This window comes from Ambystoma mexicanum, chromosome 6p (assembly GCF_040938575.1).
Source record: "Ambystoma mexicanum isolate Mex_15411 chromosome 6p, UKY_AmexF1_1, whole genome shotgun sequence".
NCBI lineage: Eukaryota > Metazoa > Chordata > Amphibia > Caudata > Ambystomatidae > Ambystoma > Ambystoma mexicanum.
Window position 1 is genome coordinate 1354019369 of NC_090935.1, and position 21083 is coordinate 1354040451.

At 50.0% G+C, this 21083-nt stretch overlaps 1 protein-coding gene across 4 annotated transcripts in view; it reads left to right on the forward strand.

The window, feature by feature from the left end:
* The window catches only part of TTC39B (tetratricopeptide repeat domain 39B), a 906668-nt gene that overhangs the window by 355966 nt on the left and 529619 nt on the right, over positions 1-21083 (forward strand). The window lies entirely within an intron of this gene.

Sequence of the window (21083 nt, forward strand, 5' to 3'; positions counted from 1 at the left end):
CAAACTGCTTTTGCATGTCAAACAAGCAGCCAAATAAACCGCGCAGTTTGAAATAGAAAGGGTGTTAACGCTGTCATTCGTATTTTTTTTCCCTGAAAGATTAGATTTCTAACCGTAATGTTGAGGAGGTCTTTGACTACCAAGGCACCCACTGCAGCGCAAATGCCTAACATTGCTGTATTAGAGTGAATCCTAGTAGATTTACAAAATGTGTATGTAATACATGTTAATATTACCGAATTAAATGCTTTTCAGTTTATCACTTGCACAAGCTGAGGTTGCAGAGAATTAGAATAGATGCAAGCTTTCTCTTCTTCGAAAGAGCCGTAAAATGCATGCCAAGTACTGCTAAATATGAATATTCTAAAGCTTTCTAAAGCTAGTTATGCATAAATACTATGCACTTTTCTAACCCAACATCACTGCTTCATGTATACTTCTGTCCCTTGAACATATGCTCAACTACAGCCCTCAAATCATGTTCTGTAATTCTTGATGTTTGTAGTGCGTGTGCAGGGTCGGACTGGGACAAAAAATAGACTCGGGCCCCCCAAAAAAGTGGCCCACCCCTCGCCTCAAAAAAGTGGCCCTCAAACCATCATCCGTGAATCACGTCAATTCACGATTTTACAGAAAAGGCTACTTATGGAGGTTTCATATGTCTGTTGCATGTTATGTTTTGTGTAAACGCTTGAGAAAGTGATAACATGCCTTTTGTTCTTTTAAAAAAAAAATCATCACATAGCTAAATACTTATTTTGCAGAACTAGACTCAAGGCATGTCTACTCGTTGCCACCAGTAATGAAAATAGAGTTGCATTTAATAAGCAGTACAGCCAAATGATGCCGCCGGAAAGTACCAGTTGTATTTATGCTCAAATATTACATCACAACACAACTCATAAAATAACATAACTTTGGATACAGTTCTGTGACAGGGCCCACAGCTCCGAGGCACAGGAGTGGCATGAACCAACCACCCCCACTGCGGTTTTGGCACCTGCGGTTTTGGCACCTGCTGCAAGGCGATGACTGGGCTCAGGACCACCTGTCTGCATCGCAGGCTCACAGACCCGTGCCAGAAGCTCCTGCAGCTCCACTGACACTATACCTGCGAGCAGAAAGGATAAACACCTATATGCCCTATGTGTAGCTTTGGCGCACACAAGAGCTATAGGTCCGTTCACAGGTGTCGTGGACACTGCATTGTGAAAAGCAAATCTGTACAGATCGCTCCAGTCACAGCCAGTATTCTACACAGAGCACTATGAAACACCACACACACACACAAAATGGCCCATTCCAGCCTCTGACACACAGTATTGTGAGGTAGAGACTGCGGAAATGGGTCGTTTCACAGGCCTACACACTGCACTATGCGACATCAGACTGCACACATGGGAACATTCACAAGCCTCTGGCATGCACGTCTGTGAGGTAGAGACTAAATACTATTTGCAGGCCTCCAGCACGTAGCATTGCAAGTGACCACGCCTGCACCTACGAGTACATTCCCAGATCACACCCGCTAAGCACTGCAAGGACGCAACGCTGCAAACACTGGTGCATTCACAAGACACCTGCACACAGTAATGAGAGCCTGAGGCATCATACTGCAAACCGCACTGTGCGGCATCGACAGCGCGCTGTTTCAATTCACACGTCTCCTCCACACAGCACTGACACGCAGTAGACTGCACACTTGGGCAATCTCACAGGCCTGCACTGCAAAGCGCACACCCGAACCAATGGTTTCAATCACAGGCATAGTGCACATAGCACTAGAAAGAAGCAGCCTGCACACAAAAATCCATTCACAGGCCCCACAAATGCATACACAGCACGGAGGCAGCAAGCCTGCAGACAAGTACAATTAAAAGGCGTTCTGGACATGGTAATATGGAATACCACACGTCCGCATGAGTTTTGGGAGGCTAGCTCAGGGGCAACACGCTCGCCTTGGAAGGAAGACGACGTGGAGCAACACAGGTTTGATCCCCGGCCCGCGCTTAGAAACCTCTGGGTATTAAGCACGTTATCAATAACCAATTATAACAATCATAACACACACTGGCCCGCTCCCAAGCAGCCTATTTAAAATACTGAGACACACCACTCGCAGGCCCTTTCAGAAGCTACCTGTACAAAACACAGACCCCACACACGGGTCGGTTCGCTGGTGTCCTTCGCCCAGCAGAGTTAGGCAAGCGCACACTGGTAAATGCATGGGTCTCCAGCACACTGCTGTGGGACGTACTGTGTAATACCAGCACAATTCGCACGTGGGTCCATTTACAGTCCTGCACCAAACAATCTATTCAAAAGCCTGGAGCACACAGCACTGGGAGGTACCAGGTCTGCACTGGCTCCACACCTGCATGTGATCCCTCAGTTTCCTTCCCCCTTCTGCACATAGTGTTGAGAGGTGCAACAGTAGGGCGATTGGGTCCAGTCTCAGACCTGGACACAGTACTATGGGGTACATACCTGCATGTTTAGTTACGTGTAAAGGCCCAAAACACTGAGGCACCACACTAGCAATTGCACAGTTGGGCTCTCTCACAGGCCAGGGTCCCCTGCAGACAGCAAGGAGAGCCTATAAACAGGCCTGAGCCCCGTGCACACAAGACGGCTAGCTACCAAACCGAACATTTGGATCCATTCACAAGTTCTAGCTCTCCACCAGGAAGTACACAGGTGTGCTCAGACTGTGCTGGGTGAGTAGGGGAGGCCCCACAGCTCCGTGTCCTACACCCTCAGTGCCCAACCAGACCCCACAGCATAGGCATACAGAAGTTTGGACACAATAAGGCTATTATTAAACGTTAGTGTCAAATTAATCAGGGGAAGGCCCCCCTAAAAAGTGTTCCACCTGCTGCCAAGATGGTAGCCACCTAAAGTGACGCCTGGGAGCTTTGCACATTTAAGTGGTGCATCCCAGTTTCCTCGTTGTTTCGTCATATATCCCTCTCCCACCAAGCCTACTTCAGTTTCGTTACTTAAGAGTTGGGTCAGTTTGCTAACAGGCCCATTCCATGACACAATAGGAGCAAGCAGACCTCTCTGGTATGACTCAATGACATACCATACTAGATGGTACAGGATAACAGCACATCAGCCCTGTGTGGGGGAGGTTATGGTGCCAGACTACTTGGTGCCACCTCTACCTCGGAACACCCCTGTGTAATAGAAGACCACATCAGGGGGTACCTGTGGATGGGAGGTGGAAGAAGTGAGGAGGAAACTACTGTTGAGGACACAACAAAGGAATATTTAGAGGGAAGAGAGAAGCAGAGAAGGACAAAGGAAAGGAAGCTGAGAAACACGAGCATGAAAAGTGCAGGAATGGAGCAGAGGCATTAAGGGAAGAGGGTGTAAGGAATTAGATGACATAAGTGAGGGAAGTTAGTACAGGGACAGGGGCAGAGCTAGACCAAAAGTAGAGCATAAGGAAAAGAGGAAGAAAGTGTAAGGGAGGGGAAGCATTGAAGGAGAGAAAGCAAATGATGAAGTAGTGAAAAGGACCCACATTATGGAAAAGGGGAACAAATCAAAGAGCAACGGGCTAAGCATTTCTGGGACCCACTACCCACTGTGTATTCTGAACAGAACAGTGATGAGGGATGGGCATCATTTTTACAATAAAGGTGCCATTCTTACCTCCAAGGTGCTGCTGCTTGCTGCCTCCTTGTGCGGCTGACTGACTCACTGAGAGGCTGACCGGCCCCCGCAGGGGGCGCTAGAGGGACAGCCTACATAGCGGGCTGTCCCTTCTGGCCACCCCCTTCCGGTCGCTGGTCAGGCCTCTCTCCTCTTCCTCTCCTCCTCTGAAGGGGAAGAGGCGTTCCCAGGGGGACCTGGCTTCCGGTCAGGTCCCCCTGCGGACACTTATAAGGGCGGGAGCTGCTGGCCATCAGTCTCTTTGCCCAGCAGCTCCCGCCCAGTGTGATTGGCCGGGCTCGAGCCGATCCCTCGACGGGCACTGACTCCCTTCCATAGGGCTTTAGGCCAACAATCATCCTGGTCAGTGCCCCTGGTTCCTGCTGGCTGTGCCAGTGTAGCTAGAATAACCAGCAGTTTTGTCAGTTTGGCCAGTGGCTAAAGTGGTGACATGGTTCACCCGTATCTGACTGTTTGTAATGTGGCTGGGACCGTCCCAAGTTGTCTTGCTCCAAAATAAACTGTGACCTTGTGTTTTTTCCAAAGAACTTTAATACAGTTGTCTGTGTATTCATTTCATTGTGTTATGATAATGACCTAAGGAGGTGGGGGTGTCCAATGGGGATCTCCCCGCTATGTCTACTGTGCGTCCAAATGCTGCCCAGCCAGACCCTATATTCTCTCCAGAGTGACTGAGCCGTCACATCGGAATTGACACCTCCTCTGGCTGCGCGGAGTCTGTGCGAGTGTCCTCCTGCATTTTCATTGGCCAATGGCGTGGCCAGTTCTCCGGCGGGCCCTAGGAACTAAGTTGCTTTCAACTTTGCAAATGAAGTGCAACAATTTGTTGGCACCTGGCTGCCACCCGCAAAGTTGAAAGCAATGAGAGTGTTGCTTATTGTGGGCCGCACCCGCGTGCTCACTGGCCCAGCTCTGCAGGCTGCAGGCTGCAGCCTGAAGCCCAGAGCCCAGTCCAGCAGGACAGGTGCGTGTTACAATTCACGCCACTATGCACTATCTCGCTGCAAGCAGTGCTCGCGCAGCCTGCAGCGCGGCCTGACTGGCGCTGCACTAGCCCGAGCCACGCGCCGTCGCCGCCGGATGCCCAGCCCTGAGGCTGGGCTCAGTGTCTGAGGCAAGCCGCAGGCCAGCCCAGTGAGCACCGTCCGCACGGCGGCCCTGCCCCTGGCCGCCCCTCCTGTGATGGTTTCTTAAAAATGATGCATCAAAAAATAAAATCATCAAAGCAAGGTACCGTGTTGTTAACTTGCTTTGAGAAGCTGCCACATCGCTGCTGCTGGAGAGCTGCTAGGGCTGTGTGGCCCACAAGCAGCCATCAGAACACACAAACACCTAAACAAAAACGGCACTGGGGTGGCTGGGTGAAAAACCGGCCCCCAGGTCCTCAAGGTCGTTCGCCCATTGGCCGAACAACCGATAGCCCCGTCTGACCCTGTGCGTCTGGTTTTTGCATTCCTGTCTGTACTAATGCAGGTCTACCTGAATGCAATGGTTTATTGCTTTATACCTGGAATTGCACAACTTGACATCTGCAAACGACCTTATTGTTGTACTACCTTCAGGTTTGCACAAGCCAGACAAGCCTTTGTGAATGATCTGCTTATCAATCTTTTTTGGCACATCCACGTGTTTTGTTCCTATGCATGATGTGCCTAAATGTTCAGCTCTGTAAATAATGTTGTTAAGAAACCCTTTTTGGAGCTGCCCAGTAAAAGCGTTCTACCCGAGTAGCGAATATTCAGCTATTACTGAACTGTATTTGACCATTGGAATGACACGTGGCATTTACACTATTTGCTCTACGAAGTGCAAAGATAAGGTGTAACAGTGATTTTGCCTGTTTTTACCTCTTTTATTTGCACTTTGTAATACAAACGAGGGACCTTTGTCACAGGGGAACCTTTTTGCAAGTAACTTCAAACGTCGCTGGTCCCTTCTGTGCAAAGTACCCTTTTAAAGAGGGGGTGGGGGCTCTGGGTTTCTCCCCCCTTGCACTGTCTGCTGTTCATTGTGTGAGAGTGTTTCACCTTTCGAAGTGTCCGTTTATGTGCATGCTGGTTAACTAGCAGTATTCCTGCAAGACCTGAATTGACGGCGCTGCCCCCTTCCCAGCCCTCCCCGCTCTGGCATAATGTGTGGCAGATTGGGCCCAGTGGGATTGAGGGTGGTCCCATCTATGCCAGGCCATAGCTATCATAAACTGAATATGGTTTTGGCCACTGGTTGAAGTTGATGTCTTCATTGTTTCCTATTGCTTTCCTACTGTTCTAGTCTCCCGACTGGAATTGTGAGCAATTTCTTACAAGAGATGGAATGATGGTTAGCCCAACCACATAATGTTAGGCAATGTTATTAAGGTAGTGAGGAATTAGCAGCAAAATGTTAGTCTTATGCTAGTCCAAGTGCTACATGGATACGTAAAATATGGATCTGACTTAGTCGGATTTACCTTCCTTACAAATCCTTTGTGTTGAGTCTGCTCCCTTGGTAGCAGTTGTGCGTTCATGTTGATGCTCCGATGGCCACTTTTCCAGTGTTTAACATGGGGTTTTGCAACACTCAGCATTCCGCCTAGTCACACACAGATTCCTTTTTTCTGAAGTATGCTTGCCATATAAATGACCCTGAAGTTCAGATTCCAAAATAATCCACTTTGTATAGGATGACGGTCACACTGTAAAGCATCTCTAGGCTATTCCTAATGTGTAGCCAAACTATTCATCTACAACCGGCTCTCTCGATTGACCACCCGCACACTCATGTGAACCATTGCCTCTGTCACAACCTTTCCTCTTCCCTTGGGGCTCACTAAGCATCCTCTCGCTCGCGTTCACCTGCACTGCTTGGTCTTGCCGTTCTCTGATTTTTCAAAACTCCTCTGAGCAGGAACTGACCTGGCTACCTCCTATCTTAAATTGAGAACCAGGGTCTAAAACAAAAACTTTACACTTTTTTATCCCAATCCGTCCAGCTGCTCTCGACCCCAGGGCTCTGTTCAACACAGAATATAGCTTATTAAAAATGAAAACTGTTTTAGTAATTAAGTAGCTCAGTCTAGGTACACGTCGCAACAGATGGTCTAATGTGCACTTGTGTGTCAATAGTCCACATTTAGTGTTGTGTTGATCACTATTTTACATTTTTGGCCTATATCCAGACTGTGTGACCGGACCAAGTGGAGGCATGGATGAGGTGCGGAGGTTTAAGACAGCCATACCTCCAGAAAGAGAAGCTGGTTTGTGTTGGGGAAATCTGTTTGGGGTGGATCGATTGGGGGGGGCATACCTTTAAATTACCCATGCCCCCTCTAGCCCGAGCAATGAGCCCCCACCCAAATGATTAGTACAGGCGAGAACACTCGCACTTCACCATTATTGTCTGAAAAATAGAGCTATTTTTTGGCCAAGTAATTCAAAAGTGTCAATCCTCAGGGAAAGCAATGTAACGGTTTATTGAGAACTCACCCTCAACACAGAGTTCCTTCCCTCCCCACTCAAGGTTATTCAACAAACTGTTTAACAATATATTTCCCGGTGTACAGGAAATATATTGGTATTCATTTAAATTAATAGTAATAGAAATTAGCACGAAAATGTCAAACACCACTTTACCCGTGGCACAACACAATCAACTTCTCTCTGCATAAATAAATCACAAAAGTGAAATTAAAAAGAACAAAATCACAATTCTTCACTTTCAGCAAATTTCAATTAACAAAATAATAACACTAATATGATATGATATTTATAACGCGCTTAATACCCAGAGGTTTCTAAGCACAGACCCAGGGGTCGAACCTGTGTTGCTCCGTGTCGTCTTGCTTCCAAGGCATGCACGTTGCTACTGAGCTATCCTCCCAAGACAAATCCCGAGACTGATCAATTGCAAAGGCACTTATCGTGTAATGTTGTGCGATTTTGTTTTTCCTGCAAGCTTAAAAGGCTAGCAGTAGGATTTCAAGAATGGTAACACTGATTTCGCCCACACTTTTGGTTTAAAATAAACACAGGGTGATATCTCGGGTTTGTTTTTCAGACCCCCCACCCCTGCTTTGGTCTATGTTGGGAAGTCAAACACTGGAATGCTTTGGGGAGAGTTTTGGATTTCATACCCCCCCCCTCCCCTTACTGAAAGGCCTGTGTTGGGGACCCTGGATCAAAAGGTTGGACTGATTTACGAACAAAGACACCCCTCTTCCTTAAGACCATAGAAGTCGGGGTCAGCTGTACAACAAGGATTACCTAATTAATGTATAGGCTATAGTTTTCAGCACACACTGGAAAGTGAGCTTTGTTAATTTAGAATTTTAACAAAATTCACCCCGTAGTGTTCTGCCAAACGGGGAATGAATGAATTGATATTTTGGGTTAAATAGGCTAAGGATCTACACAGTTCCCCCCCACCCACTATAAAGGGAAAGGATTCAAGGCAAGCAGACTCCCCAACCTTTTGGTTTTCCAGGGCTCAGTTCTACTTACATAGCAAGCCTCTGTTTAAGGTTCAGGAAAGCCAGCTGCATATCAGGACACTCTGGAAAGATAGGGCAGGGGTCTGGTCACTCCACTCTCAAAGATGGCCTACCGCTCTCCACCATAGAAGCCAGTCAGCTTTGAGGCCTCTCTAGAAATAGAAGGCTCTGAGGGTGTTGTTGCGCACGTCTAACATGGTCGCCTAGGTGGAGAGTTCCGGCTCGTTCGAAATCCTTGTACCAAGTATATCCTTCCAGTTCCAAGTTGTTTAACAAATAACTACAGAATACTGCGGCGGAAGGTCTGGGGAAGAGATCCTGAAAAAACAGAGCACGTCGGCCCCGAGACAACGGAGATATCCGCGGGGGAAGCTGCAGCGTCTGAAGAGCGGTGATGCGGCCGCCTGTGGGCTCCACGCAACTTCTACGAGAGCTCGGAGCTCGCAACAGCGGGCCGGCCAGGTGGGGGAGGGGCAGCCCATCAACACACAGGCGCTGCTGGAAGGCGGCAACACTCCGCTCCGCTGCCCTCCGCCCGAGAGAAGACACGAATACAGACCTCCCCGCGCCTTGTTACGAGAGGAAAATCCTATCGAGTGCCTGAGGATACACCCGCAACGACAACACGTACCCCCTCAAGGCCCGATTTACCCTTCCCCCCCCCACCCCGCGGCGGAAGTCCAGCCGAGGTAACGCTGGTGAAGTAAGTGGACCGCCAGGGGGAGAGGGTTGCTTCGGAAGCCCTGAAATACTGGCCAACTTACACTCGGGGAAGAACACGGCTGGGGGGCCGACACACATTTGAATGCGGTGAACCTGGGCCCCCGTGAGAGTGGGGATAAACGCAGCAACATGGCTGGTGCTGCCCCGAGATAAAAGCAGCTCGCCGCCACAGCATTGTAAAGGCGAGGGGTACGCTGTGGGAAAAGACACGGCTGGGGGCCGACAAACATTTGTAAACGGTGCACCTGGGCCCCTGTGTAATGCGGGATAAACATAACAACACGTCCAGTGCTTCCCAGAGATAAAGGCAGCTCGTCGCCCCAGCTTTGAAGAGGAGAGAGGTGCGCTGCAGGTTGGAGGCTAAAGTGTGTACCCTCTGGGCTCACCCAGTGCCCACTTGAGGGCAGGGGGAATTGAAATACAACAACCCGCACGACAGGGGAATACGCCCGAGGCGAGACAGGACCCAACCCCTCATGTGCACCGCGGCACGCCCTGCACTGTGAGGCTAGACAGAAGCCGCTAAAACACTTTCCCTCATACCTACTGAACTCCTTTACTGGACACCAGAACGTCCGGCATATAGGTGTCAATTTGGAAAAGGGGCAAGGCTGGCAGACTGGCAACCGTGTGAGAGCAGAGTTCCTGGACCCCAGTGAGAGTGGGGAGAAGGGAGACAACAGGCCGAGGCGGCCCGGGTGCAGGGGCAACTGGTCACCACAACATTAAAGGGTTGAAGGGAACCACACACAGGTTTCCCATACTGTGGAGACCCGTGGCACCGTACCAATGTTGTTAGTAAAAAAACTCTGTTATTTCCTCTCGTAGGGACTCCACTACCCCTGGGTCGCCAAGCATCCCACCCGGCATTCTCCATTTCCTAGCAGGCCCGGGAAGATCGCTCAGCCAAAGCTCCAGTACAACAGGGGAGTGGTCAGACAGTGTACGGGGCAGGATTTTGCAGCTGTGCAGCGTCTGATAGGCCCTGTGATACAAAGAAATAGTCTATTCGTGATTCACTGTCGTGGGTCACAGGAAATGTATAAATAACATACCACTTTGCCTCAATCAGTGTTCACGCGAGGACTGTGGGAGCCCAATAATAACAGCTCAGAAGAAAGGAGTGTACACCTGGGGCGAGACAGAACCCAGTCCCCCACCTGCATTGCAACACACCCCGAGCTGGGAAACTGGGCAGAGGCTGCAACACCACCCTCCATTATAACTGCTGTAATTCGACACTGGTTGCCAGGGCAGCAGTCATATATACGTGTGAGAGCACAATCCACCCTAAAGTGGTAGTTTTGTCTAATGGGCCGCACTGAGAAGAAGGCTGCAGGGGGAAAAAATACCGGCCCAATGGACTCCTTTGCCAGATCCCAGCCGCAGGCGGCAACAGGAGGGACGGCAAAAACATCCGAAAGCCGAGACACAGACCCCTTACATCGCTTGGCAACAATTGTGCAGAATGGGTTCCTGGCTGTCCACGTCAAGTTGGATGACATAGTGGCGACGATTGGATCCCTGAAAGCACGAGTGGAAAAGGAAAGCGCACGCATTACGGAAGCAGAGAACAGGTTAAGCTCAAACGAAGATGTAATTTCGCAGAATGGCTGGAACATAGTCCTACTCCAGACCGAACTGCGCAAAACCCAGAGCAAGTGCGAGGATCTTGAATCTAGGTCCCACAGAAATAACATTCGCATTGTCGGGGTTTCGGAGAAGTTTGGCATAGGCTCCATGGAAAGGCAGGTGGAAGATCTGCTGAAGTCTGTATTGGGGGCAGAATCCCTTTCGGACCACTTCCTTGTAGAAAGAGCTCATCGCACTCTTGCACCACCTCCAAAGCCGGGTGCTCCACCCCGCACCATTATAGCATGCCTTCTAAACTATAGAGATAGGGACACAATACTCCGACTGTCCAGAGAAGAAGGAACGCTGCAATACAAAGAAAACAGAATCCATATATATCCAGATTTCTCTGCGAACATACAAACACAACGTAGGTCCTACGAGATGGTCTAGAAACAACTACGGCTACGTAATGTTCCCTATGCTCTAATGTTCCCTGCGAAAATGAGAATCCAGCACGGACGAAGAGCCCACTTCTTTGAGAACCCTGCCGAAGCCATGGCATAGGTGGAGGCCTCCATTCTGCTGCCCCCCAGAGATCGAAAAGGGGATCAAAATGCGAGACCTAACTCTGGCAAAGAAAGAAGAGATCCGGCAGACGGATGAAGTTACACCATCCCCGCAATGGTACTATGTCTTCTAAAAGTCAACACAATTGGACCAAGATCTGTTGTTTACCGAGCCGTGGAGCCTCCGACGTGGGCGGCCAGATGGTAACATTAGCTGTCCCTCTGGAAAGGTCCACTAGCTCAGAAGAAAAACCCACCGGGTGAGTTGAGTGTTAATGGGCAGCATCGTCAAGTTTGGGGAGATGATGCGGGTGGGGGGCCAGGATACAAGGTAACAGTTAGCCATGTTGAGCTACGGGTGAAATGGGGGAGGAGGGACAGTTGCTTTGTTTTTAAAGGGATGGTCTAGTAAAAAATGTTATTTAAAAAATAGATAGGCAACATAAAAAAAAATACTAGCATTCTCTGTTTTAAAACTTCCTATGTAAAATTTTGAGCTATTCAAGCTCAAAATTCGCAAAAGCAAGCACATGGGCGCATCCATTTTGTGAAATGGAGGCCCTCCTGTGCTGGCTTTTGATTTTGCGGCACTAATGAAGGAAAAGCCAGCCAGCTGTAGTAAACAAAAGCTACCGCTGGGTGGCTTTCCCTTCATTAGTGCTGTAGGCGGAGGACGGGGACCGGAGACCAGAGCAGGAAAGCTGCAGCTGAATCTCGGTAAGTGCTATTTATTTATTTTTTAAAAATAAGCACTAGCTGCGTTTTTTTTTCTAAGTTTTCCGGGCTGGAGGAGCCCGGAAAACTTAGAAATAAAACCGCAGCTTTAAGAACGTTGTATTTATGTTTGCGGTCGCTTTTGAAGCGACCGCAAACATAAATACAACGTTATTGTGTTGGAAAATGCTGCGGTTTTTCTTTCCAAGTTTCTCAGGCTCCTCCGGCTCGGAGAATACTACAATACTATAGAGTAAGGGCTGCATTTCAGAAAAGATGGCCAATGTTCCCAGACAAACCCCCCCCCCCCCAACACCCCTGCACACAACTCATTACCATGAACGATGGGCTGGGTATCTCTAACTATATGTAGCAGTACAAACCCAATAAACCGGGTCAAAGACAAATGGGAAACAGACCTGCAAATGCCCATCCCGGAAGACAAATGGAGCAGATACTTTGAACTCACAAAAAAGGTTTCATTAAATGCGGGACTACGCTTGATACAATTTAAACTCCTAAATAGATTGCACTACACGCCAGCTAAGTTGGCAAAATTCGCTGCGGAGCATGTTGGGGGGGGGGGGGGGGTGCCCCAAGCGTGGGGCCCAGTCAGTGAGCTCTTTTCACATGTATTGGGAGTGTCCTGCTCTTCTGAAATTATGGGAAGAAGTGGCTGAAATGTTGGCTGAAATCACGCAGATACCCCCACAGCTATCTCCCCATAAATACTTATTCGGAGACATTGGCAAGTGCTCGGAGAAAACCAGGAGACTATTCAATGTGGCATGCGCAGTGGCGAAGAAATGTATCCTACAAGCCTGGAAAATGCCCATGCTGCCAAGCATGACCACTTTCCTCTGCGAACTGACATATGTCAATGAATGTGAGGAACAATATGTTTTGACTCTGACGGGGGCAAGCCGACCTAAAGACATAATGGGACCCCCTTCTGCATGTTTCTGTGTGATGTTCTCTCAGATGATGAAACGTCCATGTAACGTTAAATGTAAATGCTTTATCTGTTTGTCGACTTGTGTGAATTGATGGGAGGAGGTTGCTGTAACTGTTAAGACCACTGTTGAACAATAAAAAGAGTAAAAAAAAAAAAGAAATAGAAGGCTCTGCCCAGGTGGACTCTCAGCAATCTCCTCTGGTGTGTCCTTACAGCTGTCAGATGGTAAGTTTCAGCAGCCTTCCTGATGGTCTGTCTCCTCTATGTCCTGTCTTTCTGTTGGTCTGTTTTTTGTGCGTGTCCCCTGTCCTAGTGCAGTCCCCCTTATATAGCAGCGATGACACCACCAATTTTACATTCAAGGGGATTGGGTCCTCCGACGTATTCCATATCTATGACAGGTAATGTCCACAGCTGTGCTGCTTCGGAAAATCTTTCTGCGTCCTGCGTCGATGACGTCGATGCGCCGTCCCCAAGGACCTCCTCCGACGGCCGACGTCACCCGATGTGATAAGTAGGACGCACGACGCCCATAGCCTCAGTTCTGTTTTTTCCGCAAACGTGTTCGCTTCGTGAATCTTGGTACGCCTCGACTCGTTGGAGTTTGCTGTTTTCTATTTTCGGTTCGTTGAACCTGTTCGGTTTGTTGTGAAGACCTGCTCGAGGCAATGTCTTTCTCATCTTCAACCCCGCGTCCGGGCTTCAGGAACTGCGGGGACTGTGGGTCCAAGATGTTGGTCACGGACTCGCACAACGCCTGCCCCTGGTGCCTCGGGGAGGCCCAGATACGGACGACTGTGTCCACTGCCAGTCGCTCACTGCAAAGGCCTTGCGGGAACGCAAGAAGAAGCTGTCGGTAGGCCAGGTGTCTAAGCCCCAGAAGTCGAGGTCTGCGGGGCTTTCGACGGATGACTCGAGGGGCGACTCTCTGCATCATCGTCGGAAGTCCGGTGGGTCTCCTTCCAGGAGTCGGTCTCGCCACTCCTCCGCCTCTTCGAGGCATTCTAGGAAGCGCCGGCATAGGTCGCCTTCCCCGTCCTCTTCCGAGGATTCCGCCCATAGGCGGGTCGCTTATCCCTCCATGCAAGCGTCACCAGAGGAATGGGCTTCCTTCGGGAAGCAGATGCTAGCGATTCTGGAATCGCAGGGCACTGGTCCGTCCGCGCCTCCGAGTGGGGTCGGTCGGCACCGGCCGAGAGACACCGCTCGTACGCCTTCCGGCTCGAGTGGTCGGCACGGCTCGCGGGAGAGGTCCCGCTCGGGCAAGGGTAGCCGTTCCTGCCATGCCCGTGCCAGGTCCCGGTCCACGACACGCTAGAGACCGTGTGATCCTGTGCCGTCTTCGAAGAAGACCTCGACGCCTGTGGCGCCGAGGTCGTCGACGATTTCTCTCGAGGCTCTGCCTCCGAGGGGGTCATCGAGGCCTAGGTTGTCGAGAGACACGTTTGGAGCTCCGGCTTCGAGGACTGTGTCGACACCGCCGATGCTGGCGGCGCTGCAGCTGACGTTGACGCCGATTCGCTCGACGTAGACGCCTTGTCTGTCGACGCCGGCTCTGACTCGTTCGGCGCCCTCAACGCCTTTCGAGGCGGTGGTGTCGGAGGGGCCCCGTGCTAGGGGGTTTGCCCCTAGAAGGGCTATCGCTAAGGTCCGGCACTGCTTTGGTCCACAATGGTCTTCCTCTCCCCGCCTGGAGTACATTTCAGAGGGTGTTGAAGGCTCTGATGGCGGCCTGGTTCCGGTTCCAGATGACCTTAACTGGGGTCATAGCCAATTTGATGACCTGCGGCAGTCGCTGCATGATGCCAGTGGACTGGACACCTCTCCGGAGGTGGAGTTTTGCATGCCGGAGCCTGGCTCTCATGCCGATTCTTCATATCGGCGCCTTATGTCTCGGGTACCGAGTACTTGGGTTGGTCATCTCCCCCAGGGGAGTTCGTTCAGGATGATCTCACGGACATCCTTGATCTCGGTCCACCCACTGACCCGGTTTTGCCTTTTCATATGGCTCTACAGAGAAGGGTGGCGGCGGCTTGGACTGCTCCGGAGAGTCTCCCGGCAGTGGGCAAGTCTTTGTCGCGAAAATACCATCCAGCCAGTAGCGACCCCTGCTACTCGTCTAGGAACCCCACTCCGGAGAGTTTGGTGGTTCAGGCGGCTATGGCCCCGGCAAAGCAGGCGTCGTATCCTACCATCCCTCCGGATAGGGACGACAAACGTTTTGACGGCTGGGCGAAGAAAGTGTTTTCTTCGGGGGGTATGGCGCGTCAGGCGGCCAACTCCATATGTGCCTTGTCTCGTTTCACTCACACTCTGTGGAACTGTGTTGCATTATCGGCTGAACATATTCCCGAAGGGGACGAACAGGATGGCTTCCTTGCTATGGTTCAGGATGGCAAGGATGCTATGTGTGAGGCTGTTCAGTCGGGTTTGGACTTGGCGGATTGTGTCAGCCGGTCCATGGCGGCGAGCACCGTAATGCACAGGTTTGCGTGGTTGCGGAAGTCTGGGTTCGCTCCTGATGTGCAGTCCCGGCTCCTCAACATGCCCTTTGATGGTGAACACCTTTTTGGCAGCAAGGCTGACGAGAGCCTTGAGAGGTTGCAGACCTCCAAAGCTGCAGCGAAGTCGTTGGGCGCTACAGTTCGCCAACCTCCGCCTTTTCGTCCTAGGGGACAGCAATGGAGGGGAGGTTCCTTTCGCTATTATTCGTCCTTCAGTAAAGCGAGGGGAGATAGCAGTCAAAGAGGCCATTGTAAGAGTGCCAGAGGTGGAAACAAAGGTACTCGAGGTGCCAAGGCCACTCGGGCAGTTGCCTCTTTGCCCTCAGGCAACGCCGCAGCCGCTACCACTCAGTCATGAGACCAGGTCTCATGGTTCGCCGGTTGGGGGGGGAAGGCTGGCGCAGCACCTTGTAGAGTGGTAAGCCATTACTTCGGATGTGTGGGTTCTGGAGATCATAACCCATGGCTACTGTCTTCCTTTTCGGCAGAGGCCTCACAGCAATCCACCAGGGAACTTCTCTTTGAAGAGTTCAGATCTGCTCCTTGCGCAGGAAATTCAAGCCCTGCTGGAGAAAGGCGCCATAGAACTGGTGCCTGTAGCGGAGAGGAACAAGGGATGGTATTCCCCTTATTTTTTGATTTCGAAGAAAGACGGAGGATTGAGACCCATCATGGACTTGCGTGGTTTGAACAAGCTCCTCAGGAAGGACAAGTTCAAGATGGTGACTCTTTCTCAAGTCCTCCAGGCCCTTCAACTTCAGGACTGGTTGGTGTCTCTCGACCTCAAGGACGCTTACTTCCATGTGCCTATCCATCCCAAGCACAAGAAGTACCTGAGGTTCGCGGTTGGCGACTCGCACTTTCATTTTAGGGTCCTGCCGTTCGGATTGACCTCCGCCCCGAGGGTTTTCACCAAGTTCATGGTGGTGGTGGTAGCGCATCTCAGGAAAGGGGGGGGGGATTCACGTCTACCTCTACCTGGACAATTGGTTGATCAGGGGGAGCTCTCCCGAGCAAGTCCTGGATCATCTGTCCGTCACCTGCCACTCCCTTCACAGGCTGGGCTTCTCCCTCAATTTAAAGAAGTCCCATTTGACACCAACGCAGCGGCTCCAGTACATCGGAGCAGTGCTCGACACGTCCCTGGGGCAGTGTTTTCCTCCTCAGGTGAGGGCTCTTCACATTCGGCAGATGGTGCACAAGTTTCAGCTTGCCCAGAATCTCCCAGCGTCCGAGTTCTTGAGACTGCTCGGCCTCATGGCATCCTGCATTCTTCTGGTGCCAGAGGCTCGTCTGCGGATGAGATCTTTGCAGTGGGCACTCAAGCTCCAGTGGTCTCCGTCCTCTGGCAGGCTGTCGGACCCTGTTCAGGTGCTGCCCTCGGTAGCCCGGGACCTTCTGTGGTGGGCCGTCGAGGGCAATCTGATGAAGGGGGCCCCATTTTGGCTGCACTGGCCAGAGGTGACGATCGTGACGGACGCATCCCTCACGGGATGGGGAGCTCATGCCAACGAGTTGGCAGTCAGCGGTCGTTGGTCTCCGTCGGAGTCCAGACTCCATATCAATCTGTTGGAGCTGAGGGCCATCAGGCTAGCCCTGAAGGCTTTTCTGCCGACTGTGCGCGGAAAGAGTGTCCTGATTCTAACGGACAATACAGTGGCCATGCACTACCTCAACAAAAAGGGGGGGCAGGGTCACTTCCGCTGTGCAGGGAGGCGATGCAGCTCGAGTTCTGGGCCATCCAGCAGGAAGTTTCGATCTCGGCGGTTCATCTGGCCGGAGACGACAACGAGACGGCGGACGCTCTGAGCAGGCAGAGCACGATCTCTCACGAGTGGGAGTTGGCTCAGGAGATTCTCCTGGAGATCTTCGCCCTTTGGGGGACCCCTCAAGTGGATCTCTTCGCCTCCAGTGTCAACCGGAAGTGCGAGAGGTTTTGCTCGCGGGAATTTCCTCCAAAAGGAGCCTTAGGAGACGCGTTCATGGTGGAATGGTCATTCCCACTGGTGTACGCGTTTCCTCCAGTCCCCGTCATCCCGCAAGTGCTGCGGAGGTTACGGAGATTCGGTTCCCGGATGATCCTCATTGCTCCGGCGTGGGCCCGGAGGACGTGGTACCCGGACCTTCTAGACTTGTCCATCTGCCCTCCACGTTGTCTTCCCTACCGAGACGGTCTGCTCTCACAGGAGGGGGGTCAGGTTCTCCATCCAGAGGTCAGATCCCTCAATCTTCACGCTTGGCTTCTGAAAGGTTGAGGTATAAGGATTGGGACCTCCCTGAAGACGTGATGGAGGTGTTGCTCTCGGCCAGGTGGCCGGCAACTAAGTCTCTGTACCGTTGCCATTGGAGAAAGTTCTGTGACTGGTGCAGAGTTCAGAATGTGGATCCTTTTGAATGTGACATTCCCATGGTTCTGTCTTTTTTGCTTTCTTTGGCCCACAGGGGCTTGCAAGTGGGGACCATTAAAGGTTACCTGGCGGCCTTGTCCATATTTAAGCGCTCGTCTGAAGAGTGTTCCTATTTTAGAATTCCTTTAATTTCCCAGTTTTTGAAAGGGCTCACTAATGTGTTCCCTCCGTCACCTTTTCTGGTGCCAGGTTGGGATTTGAATCTTGTTCTTCAGTTTCTTATGGGTGCTCCGTTTGAGCCTTTACATTCTTGCCCTTTGAGGCTGTTAACTCTGAAAACTGTGTTTTTGGTTGCGGTTACTTCCGCTCGCAGAGTGAGTGAGTTACAGGCACTTTCAGTTAAGCCACCCTTCACTGTGTTTCACAAGGATAGGGTTGTCCTCAGAGTTTGTTCTTCTTTTCTTCCGAAGGTGGTTTCGGAATTTCATTTGAGCCAGAAGGTTGTTCTTCCGGCGTTCTATCCTCCTCCACATCCTGGTAAGGAAGAGGAGAGGCTCCATAGGCTTGATCCTAGGAGAGCGCTGAGCTTTTATATTTCGCGCATGTCCCGGGTCAGAGTGGACGATCAACTTTTCATTGGTTACTCTGGGAAGCGTTTGAGACGAGCTGTGACGAAACAGACTGTCTCGTTGGATTATTTTAGCTATCTCCGAGTGTTACCGCTTGGCGGGTAAGGACCCTCAGGCTGGCTTGCGGGCCCATTCTACCAGGGGAGTGGCTGCGTCTACTGCCCTGCAGAGGGGAGTTCCTATTCGTCACATCTGTGATGCAGCCACCTGGGCTTCAGTACATACTTTGGTACGTCACTATTCCTTCGATTCCATCAGAGGGCAAGATCTGGCCTTTGGCAAGGCAGTTCTCTATTCAGCAATTTGATTGGGCATGCTAAATTTGTATTCTAAATTCTTTCCCAACTCCTTGCTTGGTACTGCTTTGGGTGTCTGTCATAGATATGGAATACGTCGGAGGACCCAATCCCCTCGAAGAACAAGTTACTTTCTTACCTGGTAACGTTCTTTTGATGGGATGGTCCGACGACGTATTCCATATTGCTCCCTCCCTGCCTTCCCCGCTGCAGAATTTCTTTTGCGATTGCAGCTTGCGTTCCGCAAGGCCTTGTGTGTCTGACTGGCAGAAAACTGGTGGCACACGTTCTGGGAAAAAACTACAACTGAGGCTATGGGCGTTGTGCATCCTACTTATCACATCGGGTGACGTCGGCCGTCGGAGGAGGTCCTCGGGGACGGCGCATCGACGTCATCGACGCAGGACACCGACGCCAAAGATTTTCCGAAGCAGCACAGCTGTGGACATTACCTGTCATAGATATGGAATACGTCGTCGGACCATCCCATCGAAAGAACGTTACCAGGTAAGAAAGTAACTTGTTCATCTCTCTCCTCCCAAACCCAGCCTCCAAGTCTTGATTGGTTTAGAGGTCTGGAGCAACATATGGCAATTCCCATTTGTAATCGCCCTTTGTTCTCCTTTCAACTTTTTGGCAAAAATGAGTTATGTATCACAACTTCATAATTTTACTAGCAACTGCCATACTAAATGTATTTTCTGATTCAGCTAATCATGGAGAATTAGATAAGCTGACCACCAAATCCATATGATGTAGCACGGCCATGTGCCAAATTTCTGCTGTTTCCATAAGAAGCACAACAGTTATGACTATGTGTTATTAAGCATATCCCCAATTTAGTTTCCCACCCGCTCACCAACTCTCACATTTGGAACATGTTCAGATCAGCCAGAAACACATTCTATATAGCTATTGCAATTCCATTTTATATCCCCAAAATCGCCTAGAAATTACATAGAAAATGGTACATAGATGAAATCCATCCACCTTATAATGGCTGAGAAAAAGGCCTAAATGATAATTGTCCTTTTAAATTAATTGTGAATCTTCATGTGGGACAAATGGCCCTTTTCTGCCTTCCCGGCCATTTGTTTTCACTGGGTCAGCCTGTACCTTTATCAGTCTCCTTTGTGTAGGAAGCTTGCTCTTTGAAGTGGGTGCCCCGTTTTCACACATATTAGTCATGCTCCAGCCAAGGGGTAACTTTTCTTGAAGTCAATGCTTTCAGGTCTGGAGAACACTGAATGTTGACACCTTTAGCAGGACAGTCTATTGCAATTGGTCATTACATGGGAGATGTGACATTCAGGCTGGGAGTGGGAGATTTCCTTGTGAAGTTTTTTTTTTGCACAGCCAGCAAAAGGGTTTTCCTGGGGCTGACATTTTCCATGAAGACAAAGTGGCCCTTCAAACGCAATTGGAGTTTTGTGGGTGAAACATACTATACATTGCATTTGGTCAACCTGCACATCATGTTTTGTTTCCCCGACATTTTTCTGTGAGCAGTGATATTTTCACTTTTGCTTTTTAAAACATTTTATTTGCACACACCTGTGCAGGCTGTTTTTGTTTTTAATGTGTAAACATCCTGTTTCCATTTGATAGGGATATTTGATTCCTCCTCCTTTTGTAAATGAAAATGTTGCTTGTCCATTGGTAATGACAGGTAGGCCCCTTTCCACGTTGCTCTTTAATTTTACTTGGAAAAACAACAACAAAGGCCAGGCCGTTTTTGTTTCAGTAGTTAATATCTTGCTGTTCATGTGAAAGGGACTTATGTTTGGGGCCTTTAAATGCACCCCACAGCATAGTAGGTCAAATGACCCAATTTTTCTTGTTCGTGATTGCCCTTTTATGTCTACTGTTGAGTGTGAATTCCAGAGCATGCCATTTTTCCAGAGTCTGATTCATTGCCCGTTTTGACTTGATAGAATGTGAATGGCCAGGTATCTAGGTGCTCATGACTGTGTCCCTGGGGACACCATGTTTTCAAAACTGGGCCTACCCTTTAAAATATACTCAAGGCCAGTGCTTAAGTTACACTGCAGGGAACCAAGAAAATAACTTCCAGATTCTGATAGTTTGCGCAGTGGACGACCAGGGATTGGAAACATACACTCCAGATGACGTAAATCAATCTGTTTGCGCCACATCAGATGGGTAGAATAGAATGCTACTTAGAGCAAAAATGCAAGCAATTTATTAAATTATTGTACACTCACTGGGATTGTCTTGGTTGAGTTAAGCTGGAGAACATCCAGAGCTATTAGGTAGCCCTGAGAAATGTGTGGCTTTTTAACCGAAGTGGCCTGTACCACTATATGAGGCGAGTCTTTTAACGTGATTTGCTTTAGTTTGTAAAATAGTGCTCCATAGTTGATCACAAACACCATCTCTGCAAACTGCAGCGTTAGTCAACTATAATAGTGTCACTTGATTGGCGTTTTCTTTTTATTTGCATTTAAATTCCTATTTGCAGGTAGAATTCTCTAAAAGGACAGAGAAAAAATGTAAATGGGCAGTCAAGCCACTGTCATGACAGAATGCATCCAGATTGCTGACTGGACAAGTTTACGTGTCTATTTGTGCTTAGACTTTGCCTACCTTGGCCATCCCATGCG